This window comes from Stegostoma tigrinum, chromosome 7 (assembly GCF_030684315.1).
Source record: "Stegostoma tigrinum isolate sSteTig4 chromosome 7, sSteTig4.hap1, whole genome shotgun sequence".
Lineage (NCBI taxonomy): Eukaryota > Metazoa > Chordata > Chondrichthyes > Orectolobiformes > Stegostomatidae > Stegostoma > Stegostoma tigrinum.
In genome coordinates, this window is record NC_081360.1 from 15,927,027 (window position 1) to 15,945,048 (window position 18,022).

Consider the following 18,022-nt stretch of genomic DNA (forward strand, 5'->3'; position numbering starts at 1 on the left):
TACCCACGATGGAGAGGGACCGGAGCGTCCACCTGCCCAGCTTCTGCCTCAGTTTGGCGATACACTCCTCCCAAGTCTTAGGGCACGTCCCAGCTCCACCGAACCAAACACCCAGCACCTTCAGGTAGTCTGTCCTGACGCATTGTCATGAAAACATGTATTTTAACAAAAAAAAATTTTAAATATATTTCTGAAATTTTCTAAAAGACAACAATTTTAAAAATCAGATCAATGCACATTCTAGTGATTGTTACTGGCAAAAGATGGCTACATACTTTGCATTACCATACCTTCCATATCGAGATGTGGAACTATTGAGATAGAAACTACTTGTCTGCAAAAGTTCACTAAAGACAATGACCAGATTGAGTGACAGGAAACTAATGACAGGTGCTTTTGCAAATGGAGATGGTTTCCAATGATGTTTGACAGTGCTCAGTGTCGAGTCCCTTACAGATGACACAAAAATATTGGCCATGTGGTGGATAGCGAAGAGGACAGCTGTCGCTTACAGGGAGTAATCAAAGGTTTGGTTGACTGGGTGGAAAAGTACAAATGGAACTGAGCCCAGGGAAGGCTGTGCATTTGTTGGTGATAAAACAAGGCAAGGGAATGCCTAATAAACAAGAGGGCATTGACAGGAGTAGAGGAAGTGACATACTTTGTAGTGTATGCTCACAGGTCCATGAAGGTGGCAGGACAGAAGTTTAGGTGGTAAAGCCAGCCTCTGGGATGCTTTTCTTCACGTGGACATAGAAGTAATGCTGAAACTACACAACACATTAGGCCAGAACTGGATTGTGTGTAAATTTCTAGTCAACATGTTTCATAAAGGGCTTAATTGCTCTTGAGAGACTATGTAGGAGACTTAGAAGAATGTTGCCAGGGCTTCAGAGTTGCCTTTTCTTCATAATCCTTATTTCCTCTAACAATGAGAAATCTGTCTATCTTGGCCTTGAATGTGCTTAACAACCCAGCCTTGGCAGCCCTCTGCGGTAAAAACATTCCACAGATTCACTACCTTATGAGAGGAGAAATTCCCAGTCTTAAATTTGTGATTATGCGTCCGGCCCGAGATACTCCATGAAGCCGTGCTGACTCCGCATTATCATATTATGCATTTCTAAATAGGAGTGTGCCTTTGTGAACTCGCTGCTAACTTTTATCTATGACCCTATAGGTAGTTCAGAAGTCATTAAAGTTTGGCATCCAGCTTAGGGAGAGGTCACTGCTGCAGCCCCCCTCAAGATACATAGGGTGCACAGAAGGACCAGAATTTTTCAGACCTGACTCTACATCCTGAGGATAAGTGAGGTGCATTGTCAAAGCAGTGACAGACATGTGACAGATGCCAGAGTGGGATGTGAAGACTGCACAAATGGGAGGCACTCTTCTTCCAGTGGATGTCAAGGTCACTGTCACACAGATTTCCTATGCGATTGACTCCTTCCAAGGAGCAGCGGGGTGTCTCAGTTGTGCGTCCACAAATGCAACTGGTCAGTGACAAACGTCACTTGCAACACTACCACTGGTTCATTTCACTGACGAGGTCAAAATCACAGCTCAGGCTCTTGGACTTGGGAATGTAGCTGGGTTCCTCACAGATGAAGGGCACCATCAGCTGTACACCCGTGGCACTGAGAGGGCTGTATCCCAAACACTGTGGCGTTTATCAACAGGAAGAGGTTCAATTTGATTAATGTCTAGGCAATCTGTGATCACCATTATCACTGGCTAGAGTTTGTGGCCCCTGCTCTGGAGCTCACATCATCGAGTTGCCCAATCAATCTGCAAGAACCACTTGTACATTTTGGAACGCACTCATGTACTGGAGCATGTAAGGGTCCAGGTGCCTTACAAGTCTGGCGCTGGGGAAAAAGTGAAATAACACCACAGAGGTTGGTATCCCGTCACCAAGTCATCTTTCACTTACATGTGGCAAGTTCTTGACACTGACCCAGCTCCTTCAGAGCCAGCTCTCAGAGTGAACAGAACCTCTGATATTCCTGTTTATATCTGTCAGCCGAGGCTCCCTGACTGGACCAGATTAACAGCCCCAATCGGGGAACTCATTTTCAGTGAGATCTTTCTGGCTGACTTCATTACAATCATTACAAAAAGGATCACCCATTGCTACCATAGTTCACGACAATGTTGCGCAGTCCCCCAATCAGTGTGCAGAAGCAATGCTGACCGATACCGTGACCTGGACCTTCTCCAGAGCTGAAGGTCACTGGACTCGAAATGTTAAGTCTACTTTCTGTCCACAGATACTGCCAGACCTGCTGAGTCTCTCCACTATTTCTGTTTGTGTAAGAATCAGTCCTCTGGGTATACATCAGAGCATGGTAGACTCGACATATACAGTCCCATCTTGGCCAGCAACACACAGGCACTGCATCTGCAAGGACTTGGGGTTATGTTCTGTTCAAGGAAAAGCTTTTGTGATGGTTATTTGTGCAAAATTTGTGTGTGTCTGTGTGTGTGTAAACTGTACTAGTCTTCCTTTTGCGAGTCTCATGCTAGTGTGGCATTGTGCCTAATGACAGGTGTCAGTGTTTCCTAAACATCTAATTTAAAGTGTTGTCTACATAAAGTAAACAAACACCTTCCAAAAGTTTCATACTGAAGGTGATGTTTCATTTTTTTTCACCTTCTTCATTACCGTTGTGAAATTCCACAGAAGAAATAGTAAGATTCAGTGAGACGCATTCAAAATCAAAATTGCACATACTGTTAACAAATAGATTAATTCATTCTCTGTTGAGGCTCCCTCTGTTGAGACATATATGTATGGTAGCCTTAAGTGGATGTAATGCACAGTGCAATTCTCAATATACTGCACTTGCCTCGGCAGGCAATGTTAATACAGTTAACGTCAAGCGTCAACTCAAAAATTCCCCAGAATCCTCTCTGTTTGCTTCGGATTTTCAGCATCCACAATAATTAGCTTTTTATTTGAATGCCTAAGGTGAAGCACAAATTTTATTTTCTGAGTTGGAAGGCCCCCAATTAAATGTCCATTCTACAGTGTCTATCAATTAGAGAACCCCCCCTCACATTGGATTTCTTGAGAAGAATAACAGAATGAATAAAAGGTTCTATTTGCATTATTGACACTTATTGTCCATTAAATAGCACATCTCCTGACTGTTGCGGGTTTAGTCTTTGCCTTTACTTCCCATTCCACAAGGCATAAATAATATTGGAATCTTACTGGCTTGCTGATCTTACTGATCTTGTTTGTTTGATTGTAAGGGGCAGTAGGAATGCAACATGTGCTCAAAAAAAATCCCATTTTTCTATTCAATCACACAGAAAAGACAAAGAAGACATCACAGCATGGATTTTTCACAGAGCAGAACTCCATCCATGCTACTGTTAGTTCCAGAAGTCAATGAACCACAGCAGCCTTCAAAACCCGTCAAACCTGGCGTGGGTTATCAGGTGATTAGAGAATTGTTCCAAAGCAGGATCAGCTGTGAAGAGTGACTACCAGAGAACGGTCAATGAGCCATAAAAGCTTAAAGTTGAAGCAATGACAATCATCCTCACAATATACCTTGTGTGCGGTCTTTTCTTTTCAATTTAGCTACCTTTTGTATTGAGAGGATGCACATGTTTGGTTTGGAATAAGCACAATGGCAAGAAATGATCTTGGATCGGAAGGTTTAGAATCCATGTGGGTGGGGGTTAACCTAACAAGGAGAAGACAACACAAGTGGGAGTAGTTTAGAGGTCCCACAACAGTAGTTGTTGTCTAGGAAAGAAAATAAAATTAGGAGCTAATGAGGGCATGAAAAAAACAGCAGAATATTAATCATAAGTTACTTTAATTTTCATGTAGATTGGTAAAATTAAATTGATACAGTTGACACAGTTAGCCACATGCCTAAAAAATTTCCAAGAGATATGTAAAGCATAATTTCCCTTCCACAATCACATGCTGACTTTGTCGAATCCCTTCAACACTTTAAAAAGTTCTGTTATTACATCATTTATAATAGACACCAACATTTTCTTTACGATGGATGTTAAGCTAACTGGTCTGCTAAAACTCTGTTTTCTCTCCCTCCTTTTTAAAATAGTTGGGTTACAGTTGTCACCCTCCAATCAGTGTGAACTGATCTGTAGGCTATAAAATTTGAGAAGATGACTACGAATGCATCCAATTATTTCCAATATGACATCCTTTCATATGGTGGGATGTCGATCAGAAACTGAGGATTTGTTATCTTTTAAGCCCCTTAATTTCTGTAGCACCACCTTTTTTAAGATTAATACTGATTTTCTTCAACTTTTTGGACCCTTGGCTGTCTAACATTCCTGGGAAATTATTTGTTTCCTCTTGTGAAGATAGAACCAAAGTTGGAGTTGAACTCTTCTGTCATCTCTGTCCCCTGATAATTTCTCCCTTTTCTTACTGAAAGGGACCTAAACTTGTCTTCATTAATCCTTTACTCTTCACCTATGCATGGAAGCTTCTACAGTGAGTTTTAATGTTCCCAGCATGTGGACTGTCATAATTTATTTGCCCTCTCTTGGTCCTTTTTTTTTATCTTCTATTGTAGAATGCTAAATCACTCCCAATCTCAGGCTTGCTGATGTTACTATCAATTTTACATGTCTCCTATTTCAACCTAATACTCTCCCTAATTTATTTTGTAAGACATGACTGAGCCACCTTTCCTGTTTTATTTTGGTGCCAAATCAGAGGGAATAATTCTAGTAATTTATGCATACTTTCCTTCAATATTAACCATAGGCTGTCAACCGTTTTGTAAGGTTGCCTAATCCATCACTGTCAACACATACATCATATCCTCGTAGTTGCTTTTATTTAGATTCAGAAGCCTCATTTCAAATTCTGTCTTCAACTGTCCAACTAAATGAACAGTTCTATTGGTTTGTGTTTGCTCCTCCCAAACTGACAATGCACAACAACATTGTTAGTCAATGCCTTCTCAATTCACAAAACACTGTCCAGGAACACCTAATCTCAAGTTGATTTCTCAATGTGTCTAAAAAGATCACATATACACCCTGGGAAATCCTCCTTAAAGTATGGCTTTTCCAATCCATATTTAGATCAATCTTACTCATGATCAGAGTTCTGCACTTATTGCACGTGTCTAACAATGCTATCAGCATTAATCAATATGTTTGGTTATGATAGAGCTGTAATTAAGGAGATATAGCTACAAGGATGGAAACTGAACACTAGGAGTAGTCAAGATTTGAAAGGGCAAAGTGTTCAAGATGGTGGCTCACTACTGCCGGCTTGAGGGCAATCAGGGATGAGAAATGAATGCTCTGTGGTGGTCACATCTAATTAATGATTAAGTAAACAAACCGTCTCTTTTTATTTTTCCATACAGAAATATTCGTCAAAGCTACAAAATGTGGATTTGGCCAAATTTAGCCCATCGTTAACAACATTTGTAAATCCGCAGTTTGATGAAAAGCAGGATGAACCAGTGAGAGTCTCCTCACAGCTGTCAGTTGCTCAGGTAATTCTGAACAGCTGAAACTCGAATCTCACCTCGATAATCCAAAGGTGAAATGAGTTACCAATTGGAAGGGTCACTAAAATCTATTTGAGGTTAATGGGTCAGGGTGTACGTGTAGTGATTTTATACATACACAGCACAATGCAGTTTATTCACAGCCTCCTCAATGTCGCTTCAGAGTTTTATGTTCTTTTGGTGTTGTTTAATTTAACCATGATGTTCTTGAGTAGCTGCCTCAAATCATTAATCAGCAGTTTTATTATCAAATGTAATTAGAGGCAGCAGATTGAAAGACCTGTGTTTCTGATCAAACTTGGAACAGGAAATGGATGTGGGGCAGGAGTAGTGAATGTGTTGTAATCACATATGCAGACCACACAAAAGTAGGTGGAAAGGCAGGCTGCCAAAGGGATACAAACAGTTTGCAGAGAGATATTGATAGGGTAGGTAAGTAAGCAGAATGTTAGCAAATGGAATATCATATGGAATAATGTGAAATTGTTAATTTTGAAAGAGAGCACAAAAGAACAAGATATGATTTGAATAGAGGGAAACTGCAGAAAGCTGCAACACTAATGGACTTCCAGGGTTTCTTGTGCACAAAACACCGAATGCTAGCACACTGTGCAATGGGTAATCAGGAAGGCTAATGGAATGTTGACCCTTATTTCAATAGGGTTGGAGTCATGGCACGGTAACCCAATCTGTCATTGCCAACTCACATCCCTACCCTTGTAGTTTCCCTTATTAAGATTCTGGAGCCTAGATTCAGAGTCAACGCCTTCACTCTCCATTTCAATGAGCAATTCTATCATGTTATGTTTGATCTTCCCTAAAGGACCCTGCACAACATTGTTGTTAATTCATCCATTCTCATTGCAAAATGCGCAGGCTCAGATCACCTGATTCCCTAGCTTGTTCTTCTATATACCAATTCCAAAGGCATCACATATTTTATCCAGGAAATTCTCCTTTGCTAATATTGCTAATTTGTTTAGTTTAATCTATGTAGATTGATGTTGCCAATGCTTACAGTTGTACAGATATTACATATGTCCAACAATGTTACTAGTGCTATATGTTATTCATGATCATGGCATAGTTGCTGTTATGGAAATCTGGTTGCAGATTAACTGAAGATGGAATCTGAACACTGGGGGTATTTAATATATTTGAAAGACAGACAAAGAGTGAAAGGAGGTGAGGTGACATCGTTAGGAAGGGAGGATATGGGATTTTATGTGGAGTGAGTGAAATATCAAGGGGGAGAAACATTGATGGGGATTGTCTATCAGCCTCAAACAGCAGCAGCTGTAGAAGGGAAAACATTAATCAAGAGATTGGAGACACAGGCACTAAGAAGGGCAGTGTCTCTCACTTCACTTCTGGAATTCAGGTCTTTTAAACATGATTGGAGCAATGCTCTAGCGAGGTCTAGTTATTGACAAATAAATGCCACACACTATGCTGATGTAGAACTAATCTGTGTTCCTTCCCTGTTGCTGGGTCAAAGACCTGGATCTCCCTCCCTGATGGAACTGTGGGTATTCTTACATCCCTGCTGTGTTACAGTTCAAGATGATGACTCACTACTGCCCTCTCAAAAGGGCACTCAGGAAGGGGCAATAAATGCTCAATAGTTGTCATGTCCCATTATTGTACAAGAAAACAAATCCTCCCTGGATTTTCGGTAGGCATCTGCGGATGACGTTTTGGGGGTTTCCATCCATAGCAAAGAATTTGGACACAGGCTGTTCCTCTTTCTTGCATAGCTGTATTAGGAAACTATTTAAACAGACCATGACACACTGCAACACTCCGGAACTACACAGGAAAGAGGAAGAGCACCTATACAGAATCCTCACCATAAAGGGATATCCCACAACTTCATCTGCAGATGCCGACTAAATAGACAACAACAAGAGGACACAGTACACCCTAACACACTGGCCACACTGCCCTACATCAAGACTATATTGGAACTTACAACCAGACTCCTATGGCCATGAGGAATCAAGATAGCACACAAGCCCACACCATGCTACAATAAACACTCACAAGGATTAAAGACTCCATTCCCACAACATGCAGAACCAAAGTGGTTTACAAAATACCATGCAATGATTGCCACAGACATTAGGTCGGACAGACAGCAAGGAAACTAGCCATTAGAATACGTGGACAACAACTAGCAGCAAAATGGCATGGCGCACTCTCCTTAATATCTGTATATTCAGACAATGAAGACCATTGGTTTAACTAGGTCAAGGTAACTATAGTAGCTCAAGTGAAACATAGACATGCTCGGGAATTCCTAGAGGCATGGTTCTCCACCTGTAATGCAATCTACAAACATATAGAATTGGACCCCATATACAAACCCATGCAGATCAAAACCAGAAATGACACTACTCACCATAACGGCCCAGACAGTATAAATTCCAAGCAGAATAGAACAACATCGCTTCACCAGAGGCCTCACTGATGATGTCACCTAGCATGGTGATGGAACATCTGACTGAAAACAAGCCAGCTCGACCAGCAAGTCAACAACCTCACCCACAATCCAAGCTTTAAATCTTTGCTAAAACTTTAAACTGATTTTCTTCATTTTCTCTCTGGGCCCTTGGTCTCACATTTCTGAGAAATTATCTGTGACCTCTTCTATGAAGATAGAACTGAAATAGGTATTCAATTCTTCTGCAAACTCCTTGTTGTCCATTGTAATTTCCCCCACATCTGACATGGGGCCTAAATTTGTTTCCTCTAATCGTATTCTCTTCACATGTTAATAGAAGGTAATACAAACAGTATTTTATAGTCCCTCCATGTTTACTCTCATTCTTTATTTTAGCTCTCTGATCAAATTTTTGTCCTCTTTTGCTGATTTCTGATTTGCTCCTAGTCCTCAGGCTTGCTGCTTTTTCTGCCTCTTTTGATCTAATACTCTTCCTAGTTTATTTTGTAAATCAAGTTTGCACCATGTTTCCTGTTTTATTTTTGAGCCAAATCAAGCATAATTCATTGTAATTCATGCATATATTGCTTCAATATTAATCATAGCCCATCCGCTGCCAATCCTTTTCGTAAGATTCCCAAAACATCGTTGCCAACTCATAACCTCATACGCTCAGTTTCCTTTTTTTAGATTCGGGACACTAGTTACTAGTTTCAGAGTCAACATCTTCACTGTCCATCTAAATGAACAATCCCATCCATCTATGTTTGCTGTTCGCAAATATACCCAGCACAACAACATTGTTAATTAATCCTTACTCAATGTAGAACACACAGTCCAGCTTCATCCATACTCAGATTGGTATTTCAATGTATCAGTCTAAAATGTACCACAACTAGAACCAAGAAACCCTTGTCCACACTATTATTGCTAACTTGGTGTGCACCAAATATATGTATGTCACCTATGTTTACATTCTACACTTTTTGCATATGTCTAACAATACCACCAGCTCTGAACATTATCAATGGTTATGATACAGTTGAATTTATGGAGATATGGCAGCATGTTCAACAAGGATGGGATCTGAACACCAGGGCGATTCAATACTTGGGATAGACAGGCAAAGAGTGATAGGAGGACAGATAGAGTTGTCAGTAAGGGAGGATATTGGCTGGGAAAATCGTGATATGGAATTGCTTGGGGAGCAAGTGAAATACAAAGGGGCAAAAACATTGATGGGAGCTCTGCTTCAGCCCCAAACTGTGGCGGACCTGTAAGGGAAAGCTTTAAATCGGAGATTAAAGACATACGCAGTGAGAGGCATGTAACTCTCGCTTCACTTCTGGAATTCAGTTCTTCTGAACATGTTTGGAACAAGGATCTAGTGAGGTCTGGTTATTGCTGAATAAATGCCACACACTGTGCTGACTTGGAACTAATCTGCATTCCTTCACTGGGTCAAACACCTGGATCTCCCTCCTAATGGAACTGTAAGTATTCCTACCATCCCGCGCTGCAGCACTTCAAGATGGTTGCTCACTACTGCCCTCTCAAGGGCAACCAGGAATGGTTAACAAATGCTCAGCGATGCTCACATCCCATTAATGTTCAAGAAAACAAATCTCTTTTTATATTTCAATACAGAAACTTTTATCAGAACGACGAAGTAGTCCCTCCTTATCAGCATCTGTAAATCCACGAGACAATGAAAAGCAAGATCAAGTATCAGGGACAGCCTCAGAGCCGTCAATTCTTCAGGTAATGACCAACTCCCAAACTGGAAGTTCTGAGGAAGGGTCACCAGATCTGGAAAGTTAACAGTGATTTTCCTTCACAGATACTGCCAGACCTGCTGAGCTTTTCGAGCAACTTCTGTTTTTGTCCCAAACTGGTATCTCACTGCAGTAATCCAACAGTCAAATGATTTACTCATAGGAAGGGTCACTAAAATGTGTTTGAGGTTGATGGGTCAGGGCGTGTGTGCGGTGATTTTGCACAGACACAGCACAATGCAGTTTATTCATCCCCCATCAACGTCATTTCAGAGTTTTACTTTTTTTTGGTGTTGTTTGATTTAACCAGGGTATTCTTGTGTGACTGCTTTAAGGTCATTAATCAGCAGTTTTATGATCAAATATAATTAGAGGCAGCAGCTTGAAAGGCCTGGATTTCAGACCAAACTGGGAACAGAACATGGGATGTGAGGGAGGGGCTGAGATGTGCTCTTTGATGTATTCAACAAATAACAGGGTAATGTGTGAGCTGCGCAGACTGAACGCCAAACACTCTCATGGCCTAAAAAGGGGTGGGCTTGAAGGTGTTGATTCTGTGCAAATAAAGGCAACAAATCTCTTTGGTGGTGCAGTGGTCACGTAACTGGGCAATAATTCCGAAGCCCAGAGCTGTGGTCTCGAGACCTGGGTTCAGATCCCACTGAAGCGGAGAGGAAGGAATGAGAGTAGAAATTCAGGAAATGGGTTGGACACAGATGAACGCCCTGTCCGCAGCAATGAAGGGGACTCCTCATTGAGAGGAGGAGGAAAGCATGTCAGAAGTACCATTGTGGAAGGTGCATCCTCAGCACAAGGGTAGAGGAGATGGAGGAAATGAGGGAGTGCAATGGAATTCTTACAGCAAGCAGGATGTGAGGAAGTATAGTTAGGCAAGCTGTAGGTGTCTCTATGGGATTGAGATGAGCATTAGTAGACATTGGACCCCGGAAACTGAGATGTAAAAATCAGGCATAAAAAGAGTCAGGGATGGATTCGGTAAAGGTGAGAGAATGATGACGATTGGGAAATGAAACTGATGATAGTTTTTAGTTCTGTCAAGAGCTGGAAGGGATGAAGACATGAGTGTTAATTTACTGGGAAAAGAATATGGAAAGTGGAGCCTGAGACTTTCCAGGTATCCTGTTAATGTATCTTTTAGTATTGACTCCAACGTTTTCCCCATGACTGCTGTTAAGCTATCTGGTCCGCAATTCTCTGTTATTTCTCTTCCTCTTCTTTTAAATAGTTGTGTTAGGTTTGCCACCATCCAATCTGTAAGAACAGTTCCATAGTCTATAGATTTTGAGAAAATGACCTCCAAAGCCACTTCCCTTAATCAGGGAATAAGGCTTGAGTAATCTTTGGTTATTGCTGAATATGCTGACTTGGAACAAATCTGTGTTCCTTACCTGTTGCTTGGTCAAAGACCTGGATCTCCCTCCCTGATGTAACTGTGGGTATTCCTACAGCCCTGCCCTGTAGCAGTTCAAGATGGTTGCTCACTACTGCCCTCTCAAGGGAAATCAGGGATGGGCAATAAATGCTCAGTGATGCTCGCATTCGATTAATGTACTAAAAAGCAATTTTTTTTTAACATTTCAATACAGAGATATTTATCAGAGCAACAAAGAAGTCCATCCTTATCAGCATCTTTAAATCCACAGGACAATGAGGAGCAACATGAAGTATCAGGGACAGCCTCAGAGCTGTCAATTCTTCAGGTAATGACCAACTCCCAAACTGGAAGTTCTGAGGAAGGGTCACCAGATCTGGAAAGTTAACAGTGATTTTCCTTCACAGATACTGCCAGATCTGCTGAGCTTTTCGAGCAACTTCTGTTTTTGTCCCAAACTGGTATCTCACTGCAGTAATCCAACAGTCAAATGATTTACTCATAGGAAGGATCACTAAAATGTGTTTGAGGTTGATGGGTCAGGGCGTGTGTGTGGTGATTTTGCACAGACACAGCACAATGCAGTTTATTCATCCCCCATCAACATCATTTCAGAGTTTTACGTTTTGTTTTGCTGTTATTTGATTTAACCAAGGTGTTCTTGTGTGACTGCTTTGAGATCATTAATCAGCAGTTTTATGATCAAATATAATTAGGGACAGCAGATTGAAAGATATGGATTTCAGAGCAAACTGGGAACAGAACATGGGATGTGAGGGAGGGGTTGAGATGTGCTCTTTGACGTATGCAACAAATAACAGGGTAATGTGTGAGCTATGTAGACTCCAGGATTGACTCCAGTATTTTCCCCGTGACTGGTGTTAAGCTATCAGGTCTGTGACTGTCTGTTATTTCTCTCCCTATTATGTTCCTTCCCTGTTGCTGGGTCAAAGACCTGGATCTCCATCCCTAGTGGAACTATGGGTATTCCTGCAGCAGTTCCAGATGGTTGCTTACTACTGCCCTCTCAAAAGAGCACTCAGGGAGGGACAATAAATACTCAATAGTAGTCACATCCCATTAAGGTATAAGAAAACAAATTCTCTCCGTTTATATTTCAACACAGAAATATTTATCAAGACAACTAAGTGTGAATAGAAACAAATCAAGCCCATCCTTAGCAGTATCTGAAAATCCACAGGGCAAAAAGCAAGATGAAGCAGTTCGGACATCCTCAGGGCTGTCAGTTCATCAGGTAATTATTAACTGCCTAAACTGGATTCTCACTGCAATTGCCCAATAGTGAAATGTTTATCTAATAGGAGGCATCACTAATATGTGTTTGAGGTTGACAGGTCAAAGCGAGTGTGTGGTGATTTAGTACAGACACAGCACAGTGCAGTTTAGAACATAGAACACAGAACAACTCAGCGCAGAACAGGCTCTTCGGCCCTCGATGTTGTGCCGACCTGTGAACTAATCTAAGCCCCTCCCCCTACACCATCCCATCAATATCCGTATGCTTACACAAGGACTGTTTCAATGCCCCTAAAGTGGCTGAGTTCACTACATTGGCAGGCAGGGCGTTCCATGCCCTTACCACTCTGAGTAAAGAACCTGCCTCTGGCATCTATCTTAAATCTATCACCCCTCAATGTGTAGCTATGCCCCCTTGTACAAGCTGAAGCCAGCATCCCCGGAAAAAGACTCTCACTGTCCACCCTATCTAATCTTCTGATCATCTTGTATGTCTCTATTAAATCCCCTCTTAGCCTTCTTCTCTCCAAAGAGAACAGACCCAAGTCCCTAAGCCTTTCTTCGTAAGGCCTGCGCTCCAGATCAGGCAACATCCTGGTAAATCTCCTCTACACCTTTTCCAATGCTTCCACATCCTTCCTGTAATGGGGCGACCAGAACTGCACGCAATATTCCAAATGAGGCCACACTAGCGTTTTGTACAGTTGCATCATGACATCACGGGTCCGGAACTCAATCCCTCTACCAATAAAACCTAACACACCGTAAGCCTTCTTAACAGCACTATCAACCTGGGTGGCAACTTTCAGGGATCTATGTACATGGACACCAAGATCCCTCTGCACATCCACACTACCAAGAATCTTTCCATTGACCTGGTATTCTGCCTTCCTATTATTCCTCCCAAAGTGAATCACCTCACATTTATCCATATTAAACTCCATTTTCCACCTTTCGGCCCAATTCTGCAGTTTATCCAAGTCTCCCTGCAACCTGCAACATTCTTCCACACTGTCCACCACTCCACCAACTTTAGTGTCATTTGCAAACTTACTAACCCATCCACCTATGCCTGCATCCAAGTCATTTATATAAATGACAAACAGCAGTGGCCCCAAAACAGATCCTTGAGGCATGTCACTAGTAACTGGACTCTAGGCTGAATATTTTCCATCAACCACCACTCGTTGCCTTCTTACAGAAAGCCAGTTTCTAATCCAAACTGCTAAATCTCCCTCAATCCCGTGCCTCTGTATTTTCTCCAATAGCCTACCATGTGGAACCTTATCAAAGGCTTTACTGAAGTCCATGTACACCACGTCAACTGCCCTTCCCTCATCCACATGCTTGGTCACCTTCTCAAAAAACTCAATGAGGTAAATTTCAATGAGGTTTATTCATGCCCCCGTCAGGATCATTTCAGATTTTTATGTTCTTTAATTTAACCAGGAGTGTTTTGAGTACCTGCCTCAGATTATTAATCAGACATTTTGTGATGAGAGGCAGCAAATAGAATATTCTGGAATTCTGATGAAACTTTTAACAGGATGTAGGGTAGAAAGGAGAGGTTATGGGGTGCTCTGGGCGGTCTTTGATGTATGCAACATGTAACACTGTAATGTTTTGGCTGTGTAGACTCAGCAACCTCACGGTTTGTAAAGGGGTGGGCTACAAGGTGTGGATTCTGCATATCTGTGAGGCCACGTAAAGGCACAAAATCTGTTTGGTGGTGCAGTGGTAATGTAACTGGGCAATGATTCAGAACTCCAGACGTGTGATGATTGCCATAAGATCATTGTTAATTCTCATAAGAATCCATCTAGTTCACTAGTATGCTTTATGGAACGAAACCTGCCATCTTCACTTGATCAGCCCTATGTGTCCATCCAGTTCCACAGCAAGGTGGTTGACTTTTCATTGTGCTCTGAGATGACCCAACTAGCCACTCACTTCAAGTTCAATTAGTGATGGGCAACAAATGCTGGCCCTGTCAACAACACCCAAATCCCGTGAGAGAAGAAAAGAAAGAAACAGCTCTTAAATGAGAGTGGCTTTCTGCTTCAGTGGCCCACTTCACAGCGCAGGAATATGGCTAATGAACTTATCATAGTGGCAATGATATACTGCAATATATTGCGCTGGCACCCCAGAGGCAGAGGGACAGGTAATAGATGAGAGGCGAGGGGAAGAGGTATTTGGTGATGACATCACACGGGACATGGTGGAAATGGTAAAGGATAATCCTTTGAATATGGAGCCCGTTGGAGTGGAATGTGTAGACAAGGGGAATCCTATTCTGTTCTTGAGAGGGAGGAGCAACAGTAGAAACTCAGAAAATGGACGGGACACAGTTGAACACCCCGTCCATCACAGTGAAGGGGAATGCACATTAAAGGAGATGGAAGACATGTCCAAAGTACCTTGGTAGAAGGTACTTCATCAGCACAAAGTAATGGAGATGGAGGACCTGAGAGAGTGGAATGGAGACCTTATGGCAAGCAGAATGTAAGAGGGTCTAGTCGAGCAAGCTATGGGTGTTTCTGTGGACTTGTGACAAGCATTAATAGACACTTATCCCCAGAAATTCAATCATAAAAGTCAGGTATACAAATTGTCAAGGACGGGTTGGGTGAAGGTGAGAGAACGGCCGAAAATTGGAAATGTAAGTTGATGACAGATTTTTGTTCCAAGCAAAAGCTGGAAGAGCCTTAGATACAGTTGTTAATTTATTGGGTAAAGAGATGGGTGTGAGACTTTCCAAGTATTCTGTTATTGTATCTTTTGGAATGGACTCCAACATTTCACCATGACTGATGTTAAACTATCTGGCCTGTGCTTCTCTGTTATTTTTCTCCCTCCTTTTTTAAATAGCTGCATTACATTTGCCACCCTCCAACCTATAGGAACTGCTCCATACTCTACAGATTTTGAGAGAATGACCACCAAATACGCTTCCATATTTCCAAGGCCACTTCCTTTAATATGCAGGGATGTTGATTATCAGGAACTGAGAATTTTTCAGCCTTTAGTCATGTTAATTTCCAAAGCTCCATTTCTTTTCTTACCACTGCTTTTCTTCAATTTGTACCAACTCCCTGGATCTCTGGTTGCCTAATATTTCTGGGTAATTATTTGTGCCCTTTTTTATGATGACAGAATTAAAGTAGTTCAGTTCTCTCTGCTATTTCTTTGTTTCCCATTATAATTTATCAGTTTCTGGACTGCAATGACATAAATTTGTCTCCTCTAATTTTATTCTCTTCATCTATTTGTAGAAGCTTTCACGGTCAGTTTGTATGTTTCTGACAAATGTATGCTCACACATTATCTTCCCTTTTTAGATCAATATTTTGTCCTCATTTGCTGAACTCTGAGGTGCTTCTAGTCCTCAGGCTTGCTGCTTTTTCTGTTTCACTTCTTAATTTATTCTTGGAAGTCATGATTGAGCCCTAAACGATACCAGTGCTGGAAGGGAAGGCATTAAATGAGAGATTAGACACCATAGCCTGTCCACTGCCATGTCTTTTCGGCCACTTTCCCCATCTGTCAGGGCCAACTTAGACTCCGAGTTACATTTACTTACATTCCAGGACCTGAGTTTCAGAATCAATGTCTTCACTCTCCATCTTAATAAACAATCCAGTCGTTTTATGTTTGATCTTCCCTAATGGAATAAATGCAACACACAATGCTAATGTGGAATTAATATGTGTTCCTTCCCTGTTACTAAGTCCATCATCTAGACCCCCCTCACTATCGGAGCTGAATATTCCTACAGCCCTGCCCTGCAGGAGTTCAAGGTGGCGGATTAATACTGCCCACTGAAGGGCAATCAGATATGGGCAAAACCCGCTCAAAGCTGCTCACTTCACATAATGGATATGAAATGAATCTTCTCCTCTTATGTGTCAAATCAGAGATATTCATCACGGCGAATAAGTATGAATGTGAACACGTGGCACACATCAGCAGAAGAATTTGGAAATCAACACAACGATGAAAACCAAGATGATGCAGAACCCGATTCTTCACATACTACAGCTGCTCAGGTAATAACTAACTGCCTAAACTGGGATCTCACTTCAATAATTCAACAGTGACATGAGTTACCAAACAGGAAGGGTCATTAATATCTGTTTGAGTTTGATAGGTCAGGGTGTGTATGTAGTGAATTTGTACATGCACATCACAATGCAGTCGATTTGTAAGAACTCAATATCACTTGAGTTTTTTTTCATTTGATATTATTTAATTTAAGATTTAATGCTTCAGATCATTAATCAGCATTTCATTCTCAATTACACTTAGAGGCAACAGATTGAAAGACCTGGATATCTGATGATATATGGAACAGGACATGGGGTGGGAAGGAGATGTTGAAGTGTGCTCTGGGTAGTCTTTGACCTATCCAACATGTAACAGTGTGCAGTGTGCGGCTGTGCAGGCTGAAGCCCAAACAACCTCATGGTTTGTAAAAGGGTGGTCTACGAGGTTGATCCTTTGAATATGGAACCTCTCAGTTGGAAGATGTAGACAAGTTGAATAACCAAACCTGTTTCAGAGAGGTCTCTATGTTCCTCCAAGTTCACTGTTGTACTTTATTAAACCCCAAATGATCCATTCTGTTGTGCTATTACCCTGAATTCTAAACAGCTTAGTTAGCAGGCTGGCTGATTTTAATGATGATCATTTATGTCTCCTCTTTCAATGGAAAGCCACCTTAATTTTGTTTTATAATTCTGGTTAACACCACGTGATTTGTTTTGCATTTGTGCCAAATAAGTGTAAAGAACTACAGGAACTCATATCTCCAATCCTTCAATGTTAACTGTAGTCTGTCCACTGCCATGTCTTCTAGGTCAGTTGCCCCATCTCTCAGTATCAAATTAGATCGCAAAACCTCCTAGTTCCCTTTAAACCCAATCCAGTATCTTAGTTTCAGAATGAATGTCTTCACACTCCATCTTAATAAACAATTCAGTCGTTTTATGTTTGCTCTTCCCTGATTAAACAAATGTGATACACAATCCTGACGTGGAACTAATCTGTGTTCCTTCTGTTTTGCTGGGTCCACAAACTGGATCTCCCTCCATAACAGAACTCCATATTTCTATACCATGGCCCTGCAGGGGTATAAGGTGCCGCTCAAAACTGCCCTCTAGGGGCACACAGGGATGGGCAATAAAGGATCAATGGTGCTCACATTCCATTAACGTGCAAGAAAATAAATCCTCTCCTCTTATGTGTCAAATCAGAGATATTCATCACGGCGAAAAAGTGTGAGTGTGAACACATGGAACTCATCAACAGAAGAATTTGGAAATCAACACAACGATGAAAACCAAGATGATGCAGAACCGGGTACTTCACATACTACAGCTGCTCAGGTAATCATTAACTGCCTAACCTGGGGTCTCACTTCAATAATTCAACAGTGAAATGAGTTACCAAATAGGAAGGGCCATTAATATCTGTTTGAGCTTCAGTGGGTCGGCGTTGTATGTAGTGACTTTGTACATGCACATCACAATGCGATCTGTTCGTAAGAGCTCAGTGTCATTTCAGATCTTTTTTCTCTTGGTATTTTTTAATTTAAGAGTTAATGCTTCAGATCGTTAACCAGCATCTC